Source organism: Cebidichthys violaceus, unplaced genomic scaffold (assembly GCF_023349555.1).
Source record: "Cebidichthys violaceus isolate CVI_PGR_0920_01 unplaced genomic scaffold, fCebVio1.0.p SCAF_3, whole genome shotgun sequence".
Classification (NCBI taxonomy): domain Eukaryota; kingdom Metazoa; phylum Chordata; class Actinopteri; order Perciformes; family Stichaeidae; genus Cebidichthys; species Cebidichthys violaceus.
The window spans coordinates 19,523,963-19,539,536 of NW_027176483.1; positions in this window are offsets into that span (position 1 = coordinate 19,523,963).

Genomic DNA, 15,574 nt, shown 5'->3' on the forward strand with positions numbered 1-15,574 from the left:
CATTTTGCATGAAAAATCATTAAAACTATTTATTTATAATTCGTTCTCCTCTTTGGGTTGATTATGAATATGTTACGTGTTGCATTAAGCTTTTTGATTTTGTATTCTGTGTTGGATATTTCTTATCTGTTAATGCTATCTTACATTTAGAAAACGTGTTTGGTGCTTCTCACCTGCGGTAGGAACGGAGCACTGGTAGCGGCGCAGCGCCCTGGTGACTTCCACCCCATCATAGACCGGCCCAGGTCCTCTCTCCAGCCCTCTGGGGGCGGGACACGGAGAGCAAAGAGGGTCCAATCACACAACTTCGTGTTCTCTGGGGGGGGGGGGAAGCCAGCCGAGCGAGGCGCGTTTTCCTGCTGGCCCAGCACTCCTCGCTCCTTATCCTCCCCGACAGAGTTATTTAAATTACCTCAAATAAAGCGTAGTAATGGCAGGCATAATAATGGTTATTATTATTTACCAGGCCCAGTGTGTGTGTGTGTGTGTGTGTGTGTGTGTGTGTGTGTGTGTGTGTGTGTTTGTGTGTCGGGTTATCATACAGTAGTTAATTATAATGGAGCATGAAGGCACGCTATCACCGCTGAGAGTCTCATTTATTTGGGTTGGGGAATGAGAGATGTTGGCCGCGTCACATTTGCATATTGTGCGCCCCCCCCCCCCCCCATTGAAATCAGCACGGCCGGCACAAGGTGCACCCTCATCACTTTGTCCACATGTGATAAGACCTTTGTTTCTCCGGTTGATCCATCGAGTCACGGGTGGCTGAATGTAGCAACTGGAGGATAAGATGTTTGTGTAAAAGCTTCCAGTTTCCTGCACTGTTTGCTCGTCTCTTTGTGGAGCTATTCATACAAATCCAGGACCTCCAATATCTCTCAAATGTAGCCATTCCAGGAATACAGGACAACAGACTTTCTTTTTTTAATTATTGCCTGGCGACCAGTTTATTTAATAGCTTTTATAAGGTTTTTATCAGCATCTACTGTTGGGTTTTGCTTCGCTCAAACACACCTTTACACAGTATCATATCGTTGTTTCAAAAAAGTACCTTGTGTATATATATATATATATATATATATATATATGTATATATAAATATGTGTGTATAAGCAAATTGAGTAGATTTGATGTAATGAAATTGTTACCGTATATACGCAGTGTGAAAGCTTAAGTATGTTTCCGTGCGTATTATATTGTTAAACCAGGAGAATAGACAGTTAACTCGATACCTAGATTAAAGGAAGTGAACTCTGGATGGAGGGATGAAGGGTTAGAGAGGGCTTAAGGAGGAGAGGAAGAGGACGGCGTGAGAGAATATGAAGGGGCAGGTGAGACGAAGGTGAGAGAAGGAGGAAGACCAAGAGAAGTGGTTTGGAATAAAGAAGTGCTATATTGAGTTTAGAGTGCAGAGATAACTAATGGAGGGTGAAAAGAGGGGTCAAGGTTTAAGGATCAATGAGAGAGAGAGAGGGAGAGAGAGAGAGAGAGAGATGAAGGGTGAGAGATTTTAAGAGGTGAATTCAGATAGTGAAATTAGAGGTGAGTGGATGGGAAGTGGGAAGGTTGAGAAATAGAAGGATGAGGGAGATAGACTATGAAGAAATGACAGTCGGGCTAAAGTCCTCAAAGCAGGACTGTGTCTGGTCTGTGCTATATAAATACATTAACAATTCTATCAGCCTCTAATTCAAACTGCAAACGTCAATTCAGGATGTCAACATATTTATAAAGTGTAATTTATATCTGTTTTTTTTTTTTCAGCAGACTAATGTCACGTGACTCTCACGACAGGTCTGGACCAAGCAGCAATGCTTCATGTCTTAAAGCTGCATTCTCTCTAATGACCATCAGGGGGCGACTCCTCTGGTTGTATAGAAGTCTATGAGAAAATGACTCCACTTCTCTTTTGATTTATTCCCTCAGTAAACATTGTAAACGTGAGTTTATGGTCTCAATCTCTAGTTTACAGTCTTCTTCAATACAGCGTGATGTTCAGGGTCGCTTTAGGGCGGGGCTACAGTGATTGATGGGTCTCTTTACCAGTAACGTATACAGTCCAAACATGGTCAACTTTCTGTTCGTTGGTTATAAAAAGTCATGGTGGTGACGGCTAAAGTGCCGAACTATAGAGGCTTCAAAACGGGTGACGTCACAACAACTACGTCCACTTCTATACAGTCTATGGTCTGGACCACTACAATTGGACCACCAATACGAGGAAATGTGTAAATGCAGAGGCAAGTTCCCCTAAATCATTCAAACAGGCCACTTAAGAACCAATCTGTACCAATGAACGTTGAGAGCAACGAAAAACCGGAGTCAACTTCCTTGTATGCGTACGCAGACATGGCCAATACAGCTGATTCTTAGGTTTATAAGGTTAATGTACTAATTTGCAACAGCCAGTATATTTCTGACAATTTTGGAATGATGACCAAAACTACAGAATGAAGTGGATAAACAGGGGCAGGGTGAGTGAAAAGGGGTTGATATGGTGTCGGGTTAGGGTTACGATATGGCACGGTTAACAACATGAGAAGAATTCTAAATTTAAATTTGGTGACGCCGATTGTTCATCGGCCTCATCAAGCCCCTCATTTTCTAAATATATTGTTCCACGTCAACTGTGAGCCGCTTTAGAGCCGGGCTGACACACATCCACCCGTCGCTCACACACTTACACATGCTGTACTCACGCTCTTCTCTGTAACTTTCCTCCATATCTCCAGCCAGCAGACCGCCATGTCTCTCAGGAGGAGGGTGTCCCTGCAAGCACCCTGTCAATTCCACCCGTCAATCAAAGCGCTTTGGGATGATGATTGGTTGGCATGTGTCCAGAGGGCTTGTCATGTCAGCGAGGCTGTGATACCTCAGAGTCTGCGGTTTGAAATGAGCTCGGTGGAGGCTTGTTTTTGTCCCATGAGCATGCAGTGGAAGGAAGAAAACTTTTGTATGTGGGTCAGCAGCTGGAATGCATGTTAGACTTAATGGATCGATCGGCAACTTCTGGTGCTGAGGAATGAAGCCAACGCAGAAGTTCCAAAAACTGCAGTTCAAGTGAGCCACCTGAGGCCCCAAAAGCCAGTCAATTCCCACTAGCCCCTCATGTTAAAATGACCAACTTTACAGCAGGTCTCTATATATAATATATCCCCGTTCATGAAATCTTTACATAACTCACCCGTTTCACTTACAGTCAGGCATAATTTAGGGCGTGGCCTCTCTTTTCAACTCCATTTTTAGAGTCAGGCCATGTCGTCAATGCTAAGTTGGCGACAGCCGGAGCTTCACAACGGCTCTTTTAGAAACCCTATGGGTGACATCACAGAGAATATGTCCATATTTTGCACAGCCAATGGTTAGTACCCAATCCCATCAATCACAATTCTCCCAGTAATCACACTGCTGACATCATACAGGTCCAGTGTAGAGTATATATATATATATGCATGCATATATTAGTGCTGGGCAACGATTACAATTTTTAATTGCGAATAATCTCATTGTTATGCGCTAAATTCAATAACGAATTCAAAACTAGTGTATTGCGCGCTTTTATTTTAGGAACAAAAATGCAATAACATTTGGTTTACAAACACTTTAAACAAATATGGTTCTTAACAGCAGTATTCCCTTTACAAAATGTCTGTCTTCTGTTTTCATGACAGTCAGAGCATGTGAATGCAGCTCCCACTGTTCATCAATATAATGCACTGTAACTCCGAGGTGATTCTGGTTACCCAGCGATGTCCAGTAGTCTCCAGTGAGAGCAACAGTTGGTGCTCGTTGTAACGCCGTCGCTTTTGTAGTCCTCTCCTTTTCATACAACTTGTGTATTCTTGTGACGGTGCGTCTTGAGAGAGGCTCATACGCGCCGTCATTCGTTGCGATCCTAAGAACGTTCCTCAGACCGACATCTTCCACAATACTAATGGTCATACCACTGTTGTAAGTAAAATCATTTTAAAGTATACTGTACCACAGAAACACATCTCTTTTCACCCTGCAGAGGTTGTGTTGCTCCCTTAATGTGCAATTCAAATTGCTAGCTTAATGCTTCGTTAGTTAGCGAAGTAGCCAGAGTGGCGAAGTAATCGTTGTTACAGATTAGAGCTGCAACTAACAATTCTTTTCCCTTGATTTCTTCTTTTTTTTTTAAATGAATTGATTAATCATTTGGTCTATGAAATGTTAGTAAATGTTACCACAGCCCAAGGTGCTTGTTTGTTTAATAGCTTTTTTCGAGTTCACAAACCAAAGATATTCATTTTAAAACTCTTGGAATAAGAATAAGACTATTTCACATTTCTGCTTGATTATGAACTTAAACAATTATTAGAAATTGAATAGTGATTTCAGCACTATTACAGATCAAATACAACTACTACCCTGTACCAGTTTCTTCTTTAACTGGTGTGAAGCTCAGTAGTAGTGGTAGCTAAACAGCGTGTAAATACATCCATTTGTTATTATGGAGTGCTTTATAGACATCTGGTTATATTTTAAAGCCCACTCATACCAGACTGTAAGTGCAATTCTACCTTTTGGAGCAAGAGTAGTGTTTAGCTGGTGTGGGGTCAGTTTTTCCAGTACTGTAATTGAGTCTTTGTAGTTGTAGTAAAACATCCAAGATTTTGTCTCATGAATAAATCAGTTTGGGTAATCAGCCTCGTTTACCGCAGCACAAAGTTGCTCATATAGTTTGTTGACAGCAACCTAAAAACAGTGAAAAGTTGTTACTTGAGTCCAGAAGCTGATGGAGGAGCACTCTGAGCCAGCATCGCCCTCTTCCTCCATCACCCACTCCTGATCTACTCCACATATTCTGACTGACACACACACACACACACACACACACACACACAATCTCCCCTTCCTCTACCATCTCCTCTCTCCAGCCTCTCTGATGTGTCACTCCCCTCCTCCATCCCCTGATGATTGATAGGCGCGAGGCCCTAATCTAAAGGAACATTTCTCGGTGCTGTCCGGCTGCTATCGGCACCAGCAGCTCCCTTAAACCCAACGAGTGAGCCCTTGGCAGGCCTGGCGCTGGTGGCGGGGACTGGACATTGCCACGCTGATTACCCAGCCTATCAGATTCTGCTCCACACACCCTTGCATACCTTCCTCTCACACAGTGATACACTTGAGCATGTGTGTATTTAACTTGTCGGTGTGCTCCATTGCCTACATCCATACACCAGCCCTTACCATGAGGGCAAACATGCACATGCATAGTCCGCCTGCTCTCTGGACAGGACAAAATGATGACGTGAGGACATTTTGGACAGACATGGATGCAGACTGCAGTTTCATTTGAAGATAAATGTTGGTTTGTCTGATGGTTCTGTTAAACCGTGATGAGCTCCATTAACCAGTAGCTGAGGTTGTTGGTAGAGGGACAACCGTCACAGCTTATTGTTATCGGTTAGGGCTGGGCCATGTGGGAGAAAATCAAATATCACCGGGGTTTTTTTTGGACTACCTACCTCAACGTTGATTTTGTGACGATATTGTAGAGTTGACTATTGGTGCTTTTACCAAATATTTACACAGTAATTGGGATATAACGACCAAGTGGGTCGTTATATATCCCAATTAGAACAGTCTAATAAGTTCATAAAATGACATCACTTTAAAACCAGAGCAAAACCACACTCGTGCTATATTACGTTATCCAAAATGTAAGACACTAGTCTCATAATACAACATCGATATAATATCGATATGTGATATGATGTCCTTTTCCTGCCAGCTGTGCACATTTTGGGGCTGTTCTTTGGATTGGTAAACATGTGCATACATGTGGGTTTTTTTTGCATCATCTACAACAATTTAAAGGTATTAAAGTTAAATATTAAAACCAGCCTTTGTACTATAAATTGTAGTGTTGGCATTAAAAAACGGCTTACTTTTGCTTTAACTAAACACTTAACTAAACATGTAATGATAATCCATTTAATCTAAGTGATAAATTCAAGACCTAACCCCAGACTGATCCATTGTAGCTGTTTGAACTTCTCACCGTTTTCTCATTTTTCTCTCCGACAGAACTCGGAAGAAGACATAACTAGCACATGAACACACTCATGTCTCCTACTTTCTGCTCATTTTCCCCCATCTTCATATCTCTCTCTCTTATCTCTCTCTCTCTCTTTCTCTCTCTCTCTCTCTCTTTCTCTGTGTCCTCTACAGTATCTCTCACTCACCAGTTTCCTTCCTCTAGTAGACAACAATCTCTTGTTTTCCCAAGTCTGAAGGGAGTGTGTGTGTGTGTGTGTGTGTGTGTGTGTGTGTGTCTGTCTCTACAGCAGCACTAGATGTCATTTTGGCTATAAAGTCAACTGTTAACAGCGTGCTCTATAGTAATACACACGTTTGTTTGTTTTTTTCAGCATTACAAACTGACTAGAAGTACTTAGATGGACAATAAGTAGAAACTAGTGGGTGACAGCAGGCGTGTAGGAAAAAAAGAAGCACAACTTATTTAAGCTATATTGCTTTTAGACGACTAATATATGCAATGTTTGGGAAAATGATTCAGAACAGCTCGGTACCATTTGGTCTACTTTCTAGAATTCGGCAGCGGGGAATATAAACGCTGCGTCTACTGGAATAGAAATGAAAGAAGCTAAATCCTAAAATCAGTTCCCTCATCAACGCTTTCTTCTGTTTCCCCTGTCAGTTGGTACCATCAAACAGATATTTCCCGGGAAGATGCTTCGGTGAACAGTATTTGTGTACTCGTTGTAGATATGGACACAGAAGAAGAATCTGTGCTGTACAGCCCCTCTCATGTTCCCTCTGTCTGCTCGCTGCTCTCTTCTTGCTCTTGTCTTTTTTTTTTAATTGATGAACCTCTAAATGACCCTGAGTGTGTGGAGCAAACCCTATCACTCTTTAACTTTTCTGTGTCTCCCTCCGCGGCCCAGCGCTGCCGATACCGGTCTGATTGAAATGTCCTTTTTTTTTTTTTTTTTTTTTCTTCTCCCCGCGGAAGCCAGAAGGAGTTGTTAAAGCAGACATGAATTAATGATTGAATTAATTATCGAAGTCACATACCGTACAATTAATTTTGTGGCTTTGCCTCAGTCTTTTTTCCCCTCTCCCCGTCTGTGCGTAGAGAATGTCAAGAAACATTTTCTAATTAATTTATGTGTGATTATCAGGGATAGTTTCTGGAAGGTCTCCACTTTCAATTTGTGACAGGCTACAGCAGAGGAGGGGGGGGGGGGGGGGTGCGCCCTCTCACACACATGCACTTAGATTTTCTTTTCCCTCAGACATACAGCTTCACATTGGGTCTCGCAAAGATAAGTTCAGACTTTTTCCAAGTCTACATTATGTGGCAACCCATGAGGCAAGATTCACATACAAACAGGAGACTCTGAAACAGAAAGTGTGCTTTAATTAAGAAGAGTTCAGGAAGAAAGGGTGCGGGTCAGACCGACCCTGGTCCACTGTCCTGTGGGGGAGAGCAGTTGGAGACCACTCTTGACCCCGGTGGTGAGGGACGGCCTTCTGTTCAGCCTCCTGGTGGACGTCTGAGTGGTGTTTCCTACAGTCTCTCTCTCACCTCCCCACCCCTGAGCATGGGGATCTCCCTCATGTCCTTGCTCCTTACCCTGGTTTGCCTCCCTTTAATGTAATACTCTTGCTATAGAGTCTGTTGAAAGTGTTATTAGTTGCTGCGATTGTTCTAGAAGTACGTTCTGCCCGCTGACAATTCGGCATGTTGCGTGTAGTTCATTGTGTATGTGCGAGCATCCGCCCCCAGGGCCCAATACCAAGCCGGGTCCCCGACGTCTGAATCTCCAGCCGCATCTTACCGTCGACGGTTGTTCGGCAATGCGAAAACGTCTGGAAGTTGAGCCGATCGATGGCTTTTTTTCCAACGGGTTGGTTGAACGGCCGATCGATCGGAGCTTTGTATGGGGACGCCGTCTTCCTACACGGTTATCTAGCTACAGTTCATGAATGGAAAAAGAAGCACGTCGTCGTTCTGGACGAAGTAACAAACTCTTATTTCAGCGTCTTTCTTGGATCATTGGGAAAAACATTGAATTAAATGCTCCAAGTAACCTTTACCATGTCTTCTCTTCCAAGTACAAATGGCATTGGTGATTTATCAGATATGTACTGATTGGTATGATTAGCTTATATAACGTTTTTGGGACTGTGCACAACCAAAGCACGATATCAACTCTTATGATAAAGGTCTGAAGGTGGGTTCTGCTTCTTTACCTAGTATTCTTGAGGTCAACATTTTGTTTTAAGATTTACATTTTTTGTGCTTAATGCTTAACATTTACACAATGTGTATTCAGATCATGACATTACAAATTTGTTAGCAACTATGTTAGCATTCAATAGAGTAGACTGATACCAGTGTCAGAAACATCTCTGATCCAGCCTAACATGCTCCATCGGGTATCAGCCAGTGTGTGAGTCTATTCACCGATCTGATATTACGTTATCATACCTATATATCTATATAAAAATATATGTTTTATCCTAAATAACAGAGCTGACGGTTAACGTTAGCAGAGGTTCCATTGAGTTTCGTTATAACGTCTTCATGCTCTATTCAGTAAAAACAAGCTAACTATCTTGATGTGTTCAAATGTCATTTTTTTAAACTTAGTTTTTGGTGAGAAACTTAATGAATGAATGAATTAATAAATACAGTTGTTTGAAGAAGGTGTTTTCACAGCAATATTAGAGAGGGAATTATGACCTGTTGGACCTGTTTTTTGTTTTTAAAGCACTGGATCGATACTCGAGCTCAGGTATCAGAATGGATATATTGAGGAATAGAAAACGGTATTGGAACATCTCTAACACTCACAAACAGTTTACATTACACACAGGGTGGGACTAATGGGGAGTTAACAGGGGCTCAGTAGCTCATTGGGCCCTCTGGGGGACCCCCGTGGGTAATCACACTACCAGCCATTCAGGGCTATGCTTGGGGGTCATTAAACATGAAATGGGTGTATCCTCTTGGGACAATGCTCAACACGTTTCATAAGCCTGTGCCCTACTGTGTTAGACCGTGAGATACTGTGTGTGTGTGTGTGTGTGAAGTGAACATTCTGACCTGAGGGGTGGCACATTTAGAACCACCTCTTAACACTGACTGGTGGATCTGGTTCACAGCGTTTTAAAGCAGTGTGTTGGATGCACGCACTTTCCCTCCATCTGTCTTGTGACTGGCTGGATAACGCTGGACTCGCATTTTCACACGCATGCATACAGAGGCACATTTTTTTTTTTTATCAGCAATAAATAAAACTCCCCACCAGCAGTCAGGTGATTGAACTGCAAAATGAAGATTTTGCATGTGAATGTCAGCATTCTTTGCATTTGTTTGTCTTCAGTGAGGAGGAGGAGGAGGAGGGTGGGGAGAGGTGGGGGGTGGGGGGAGCTCATCTCATCAACAGTAGCCCTGTCGCTTGTTCTGTTTTCACCCCCTTGGTCCTCTGAGCAGAAAAAAAAAATGCTTTTAGTTTTCTCCCCCTCATTTTTATCTTTCTTCGCATATTTGTGAATTTGCATGTTTGCTTCTTGCTCTTTTCTGGTGGTGTATGTATTTTGTAGATAAAAGTTCAGCAGTGCAGTTAAGAGAAATTAGTTGGGTAAACAGTGGTAAATGTCAATGATAAAGTTCTGTTGGAAGCTCATCTGATTAGCAGGGCTACGCAGGTGTCTTATCTTGCCTGTGCAACAGAGGGTAAAATGGAAATGATTGCGTGGTCCTGAGCAGAAGATGCCTATCCCAGAAATGTCTATCTGCCGCTGAACCGAGCCTGCCGGACTCCAGGGACCCATGGGTGCTGCGTGGAAGATCATGGAGAGAGAGAGAGAGAGAGAGAGAGAGCGAGAGAGAGAGAGAGAGAGAGAGAGAGGAGACGCAATCAGGTCTCGGCTGTTGTTAGATTGAGGCCTTTTATCAGCCTGCATTACAAACGAAGTGAATTAATGGGAAAAGCTGGCTAGGATTCCTAAATGCAAATTTTTGACTTTTACCAAAATGACAAAAAATAGGTGGTAGATTAATACATTTCTGATTGAACATTAATAATCAAGGTTGTTTCACGATACAATTAGCAGGATAACAAGGACAGCGCCAAATTAACTGTTTTGGGTAATGAGGTCTTAAGTAACTCTCAAATTCATAAATGAGTCTTTGCAGACTTTTCAATGATTTGCAGAAACTTGATAAACAAAACGCAGTGTCCGTCTTAACAGAGTCACATTGACAAACCAACCCCACCTTCTTCCAGTTGAGCTCCGCCCACTTCCAACCAGTGAGATGAGCACAGAAGGAAAGAAAAGAAATATAGAAATCAGTGACAACCAAACGAGCTTCGGTAGAAGATGTGTTCATGTAGAATCCCATCACTCACGGCAGGAAGCTGACGGAATAGGTTTCCATGGCTTTTAAAGGCACAGATCAATTTAAGGAAACGACAGAGAAGTCTGTGTACACAGATGATCCAAAATGTTACCTTTGCTACCTGTAATATTGAGTATATAAGTGTATATATAGTATACACTAGTAGTTTTACATTACAGAAGCAATTAAGACTAAATAGAAAACTGTCAGTCTTTCCCATACGTACTCTGTATATTTGGCAGATATAATTGGATTTGAACACAGATCCCTATGTTTCCTAACACTGAAAGAACTACAGTATTTGTCCTGTGTTTCCCATGAGGACCAGAGAGAGAACTGCAACTGGAGGATTTGTCATTCAGCAGAGGTTAAACCCCACCTATTAGTGTGGGGTCGGAGTAGCACGCAGATAAAGATTTCCTGTTGTGTGGTGTCAAAAAATCAATAGCTCCGCCGCGATGTGCTCATTTGATATCAACAATAGTCTTTTTAAAAATCAATTAGGCCGGATAGAGGAGAACATCAGTGTTGGGTTACACCTTTCTTTTTTCCCCCTTTATTCCTCACTGATATCCTTTGTTGAGGCAGCTTGTTCCTATTGGATGACCAGGTACGTTGCACTTATGCGTGGTTCCTGCATATGTGACCCCTTCCACACCAAGACCAGTTGGCCTTCACACGGTTGGACTTCAGTTCTAAGAATGACACACACAAAAAGTTAACAGACTCCAAAAATGAAAATGTGATCAATAAGAATATACTTCTAAATGGGGTACTTCTGTAGACAAACCAGATGTCCATCTGTAACACTTAAATAACTTAAGCCTGATTATTTATACTGTCGATGTCTTCCAATGATGTCAATTTGACAGTAAGACTCTCAGAGTAGATCACCCTTCATCTGTTGTGTAATATAGAACATAAAATGAAAGTGGACCCAAGCTACTACCATGTGGGACTCCACATGCTGTACCATATTTTCAAAAAAGTAATACCTGCGGTTCCTTTTTATACAATCAATATCTAATGCTGATAAACTTTTTCACACAGAGGGAGAGCGATGAGAGGGAGGGAGGCAAGGGAAACAGAAATGTTTCCTAAAATTAGAAAGAAATTGATTGGAAACAAACTTCTTGATAAGCACTGCCAATTTCATAACAAGCCCACAGTTACAGCCAGAAAGAAATCAGCTCCTCCATCTTTAGGTAAGGGTATCGTTTTGGATTCTTCCCAAAAGTTGTGGACAGTTTCCACCAAGTAAGCATTTATTAATAATATGACATATCAGTTAAGATAACGGCTCACCTGCAGGTTTAATTAGTTTCCCTTCCAAGTGAATATACCTGAACGCAAAAATGAATCTACCTGATTAAGTATAGAACAACACTTTAGGCCTTCATATTATTTCCAGTAGGGCTACATGTTAAGTAGACCTCTTAAATCATTGTTTTTTGTTGGTAAAATGTCCACATTTTGTTGGACATTTATGTGACTGTGTGAAATGTAACCATGTTTCATAACTTAAGAGTGGAGGTATCTTTCTGGTCGTCTGCTCGTTTGCAAAAGATGATCCTGTCCTTGTTATATTTAGGTTTTTATTCACACACACATTAACAAAGTAAGCCTCCGATAATGGATTTAAACTTCCATTGACGGGACTCATTAAACAAGAACATTTAATAAAGTGTCAAAACAAACGACTCAATGAAATGGTACCGAGCTAAAAGTCCTAGAACAATATCACCAGCGCTTGTCTGTCCCCCCCCCCCCCCCCTCTCTGTTACACACACACTCATCAGTTAATTGCGTTAGTCATTCCATTAATGGCGGACTGATTGTTTTATTGTGTTGGCTCGTCAAAGAGGCCTGGACGCCCCAGTGGCTGCTGAAGCGTCTGTATTGATAAGCCTTTGTGTGTGTATGTTTGTGTGTGTGTGTGTGTGTGTAGCTGGTGACAGGGGGTGTATATTGGTGTGATAGTGTGTACAGGGTGGATGTGTGTGGGCACAGTGTATATTTGGCTGCTCAGTGTCAACGTGTCACCTTGTGGACCTATATGTGTGTGTGTGTGTGTGTGTGTGTGTGTGTGTGTATTACTTATGCTGTGGACATAAATCTTTTTACGCACATTGTGCCTTCCTTTTGAGGACAAAATCCAAGTCCCCGTAACGTAAATAATCCCATTTTAGGGTGAGGACGTGGTTTAAGGTTTCTGGTACACTCAGGTTTAGGTTATGGTTATGGTTATGGTTCGGATAGATCTCCAGGAAATGACTGTGAGTCAATGTTACGTCGTCTAAAGTGCTGGAAACAGGACTGTATGTGTGTGTTGAGAGAGACACTGTGTGTGTTAGAGTTTGTGTTTTTGGGAATAGGTCTTCTAGCACTGACATGAAGACTGATGTGTGTGTGTGTGTGTGTGTGTGTAGCACAGTGATGGGTGTAGTATCATACAGAGCAGTGAGGATAGCAGCAGCCAGTGCAGCCATATCGATAAGGACGCGCTGGGTTATTATGCAGGTCTGCGGTTGGCGGGAGGTAATTAACAGGGATTAGGATTGCTGGAGGCCTCATGTGACCCCGGTGAACACCGCTAACCTGCTGGGATTAGCACGCAGCGTTCATTAGTGGAGGTGCAGACTCCCTGACATACTTGATCTTCAGTCATTGACGCTGCATATAATTAACTAGTTAAGCTCCATCTTTTGCATTTACATATATGTACATTTACACCAAATGATCAATAATAAATATGTGCTCATGATAACATGGACAAAATTGTATAATGTAGCCAGTAGGGCTGGCACGTTAATAACAGGAACACGACTAAGAGTCTACAGCCACGCTAGAGGCTGGGCAGCATGCTAACCGCAGCTTGCTAACCGCAGCGTAACCTCAGCGTGCTAACCGCAGCGTGCTAACCGCAGCGTGGTAACCGCAGCGTGGTAACCGCAGCGTAACCTCAGCGTGCTAACCGCAGCGTGCTAACCACAGCGTAACCTCAGCGTGCTAACCGCAGCGTGCTAACCGCAGCGTAACCTCAGCGTGCTAACCGCAGCGTGCTAACCACAGCGTAACCTCAGCGTGCTAACCGCAGCGTGCTAACCGCAGCGTAACCTCAGCGTGCTAACCGCAGCGTGCTAACATGCCAACAATGTTCACGATGTTAGTTAAATACAAAGTGCAGTTGAGGATGATCCAAATCATAAATATATGAATATTTGAATTGACACAGTTCCTTTCATATGTGGTGTCTGTACCGACGGGTGACTTCAGATTTGTTTGTGTGGTTTATGTTCAGTTGGCTTAGAGGCACATGTTACAGCCTCACCTTTACCCACGATGTTCCTGTCTACGGGGCTGAATCCAAAATCTCAGATGATTATCTGTTCAGCATTGCTCAATAATTTCCTCTGTTGGCATAAGCAAACAGCTGCCCAGTCATCAATAGATCACAGGGCAAGCACTGTGGAGCAGAGTGGCATTTTTACAAACATTTTCATTTCACCAACATTTCAAAAATGCACTTCAACTTGTGAAATAGAAATGTTTATCTTTAATCTAGAGGTCAGCTTCTCCTGCAGCAGAGGGTTTTAGTGTTGAGCCGGTCCATGTGTCCCTCAGAGGACTCATTTCGAGACATTTGGATATTGAGGTTGGCATCAACCCACAACAACAAGTGACCTGGATACGATGCAACAGGTCATGAAAGGAATATGATAAGCCTTAATATGTGACAAACTAATGCTCATGCTGGGCTTGTTTATAAGTTAATATCTATGTCGGCTCACTGAGGTCAAATCCTTGCTCCGTTTCAAAATGAGGGTCAATTGAGCTGGTCAGGCTGATAAGAGCACCATGTGGTGAAGATTGGCCAATGGTGCAGAGGCAGACTGGACATTGATGGAGTGCTGAGATAAGGAGGGTCAGAGGCCCCACGGGACAGGAGATAGCACACTGGCTGGACAGACGCTGGACTTCAGACTCTGTAGCTGGCAGGTCAGACTGTCTCAGGAGTCACGTTTGGGTTGGCGCTTGACCTGGGACTGAAACCTGACACAGAACCCAACAACCCAGATTCGTTCTCTTTAATTTGGTGTATTCTGACAAAGAAGTGAGACACGGTTGTCTTCTACATATTTGTGAAATCGAGCTCCACCCAAAACCTGAGACATTCGATACAAAATTCAGCCCGACCTGACCCGAGCACAGCGGGTCAGGTCGGCTCCTGTTGCATCTGGCATCAGTGTCATGCTCTCATGTGCAGCGGGGCGAGAGATTGAAAAAAAAGTAGGGCTGGTTACAGGGTCACGGTGACTGGTAGACAAAGTGTGACGGCACCTGTTTGACAATGTGATACTAGTGCGGACCCTAACTGGAGCAACATGAAGTCATTTGGTCTTGACTTGGTTTGGATCGGTGTTGATCCTGATATAAAAAAACCCAGATACCATCAGGTCAACTAGTCCCATAAAAAAGGTGATCCCTGTGTGGCCGGTGTGTCATTCATTATATTGTGCAGAGTGAGCTGTGAGTTAAGGGAACACACCACTTCCTGTGTGAGTTCACCACAACAGCGAAACAATGTTTTCAACTGCTATTTGGCTTTAAGGACCGGTGTTATTGAATTAATGTCTGCTCCTCGCTTGTCCCCTCCTACTTTCTCCCCTCAAACCACACTCCTTCCTGCTCCCTCCTCCCTTCCATAACCCCCCCCCACCGCCACCACGTCCTCCTCCTCCTCCTCCTCCGCCCCTCCACCGGCTGTGGGAAAGCCATTTTATCAGCGTCTGTCCGTTGTTCTCTGGTGGGGATAGATACAGAGAAGATAGATGAGTGTTTTGACATGGAGAGTGTTAGACAAACACTCTTATCAGGCCCGCCACTTTAGACCGACCCCCCGAAACAGTCGCCTGAACCGTGGGCGAGATGGGTGGGGGGGGGAGGAATGGCGGAGGGGAGGCAGATTTCGAATGCGTTTTTTGATCAGAGGGAGAGAGGTCGGCGGTCACAAGGAGAAAAGCCTCACACGGCGGACGCTCTCACTGCTGTTGCTCAAACTTGTTCATTTATCCTCAGATGTGCAGGAAGTTGTCTCAACTACAGACCGCCGCCGCTCCCGCTGCACTCAGAGCTGTCTTCAGTCTGTAAAGCAGATGGATCGGCCCTCCA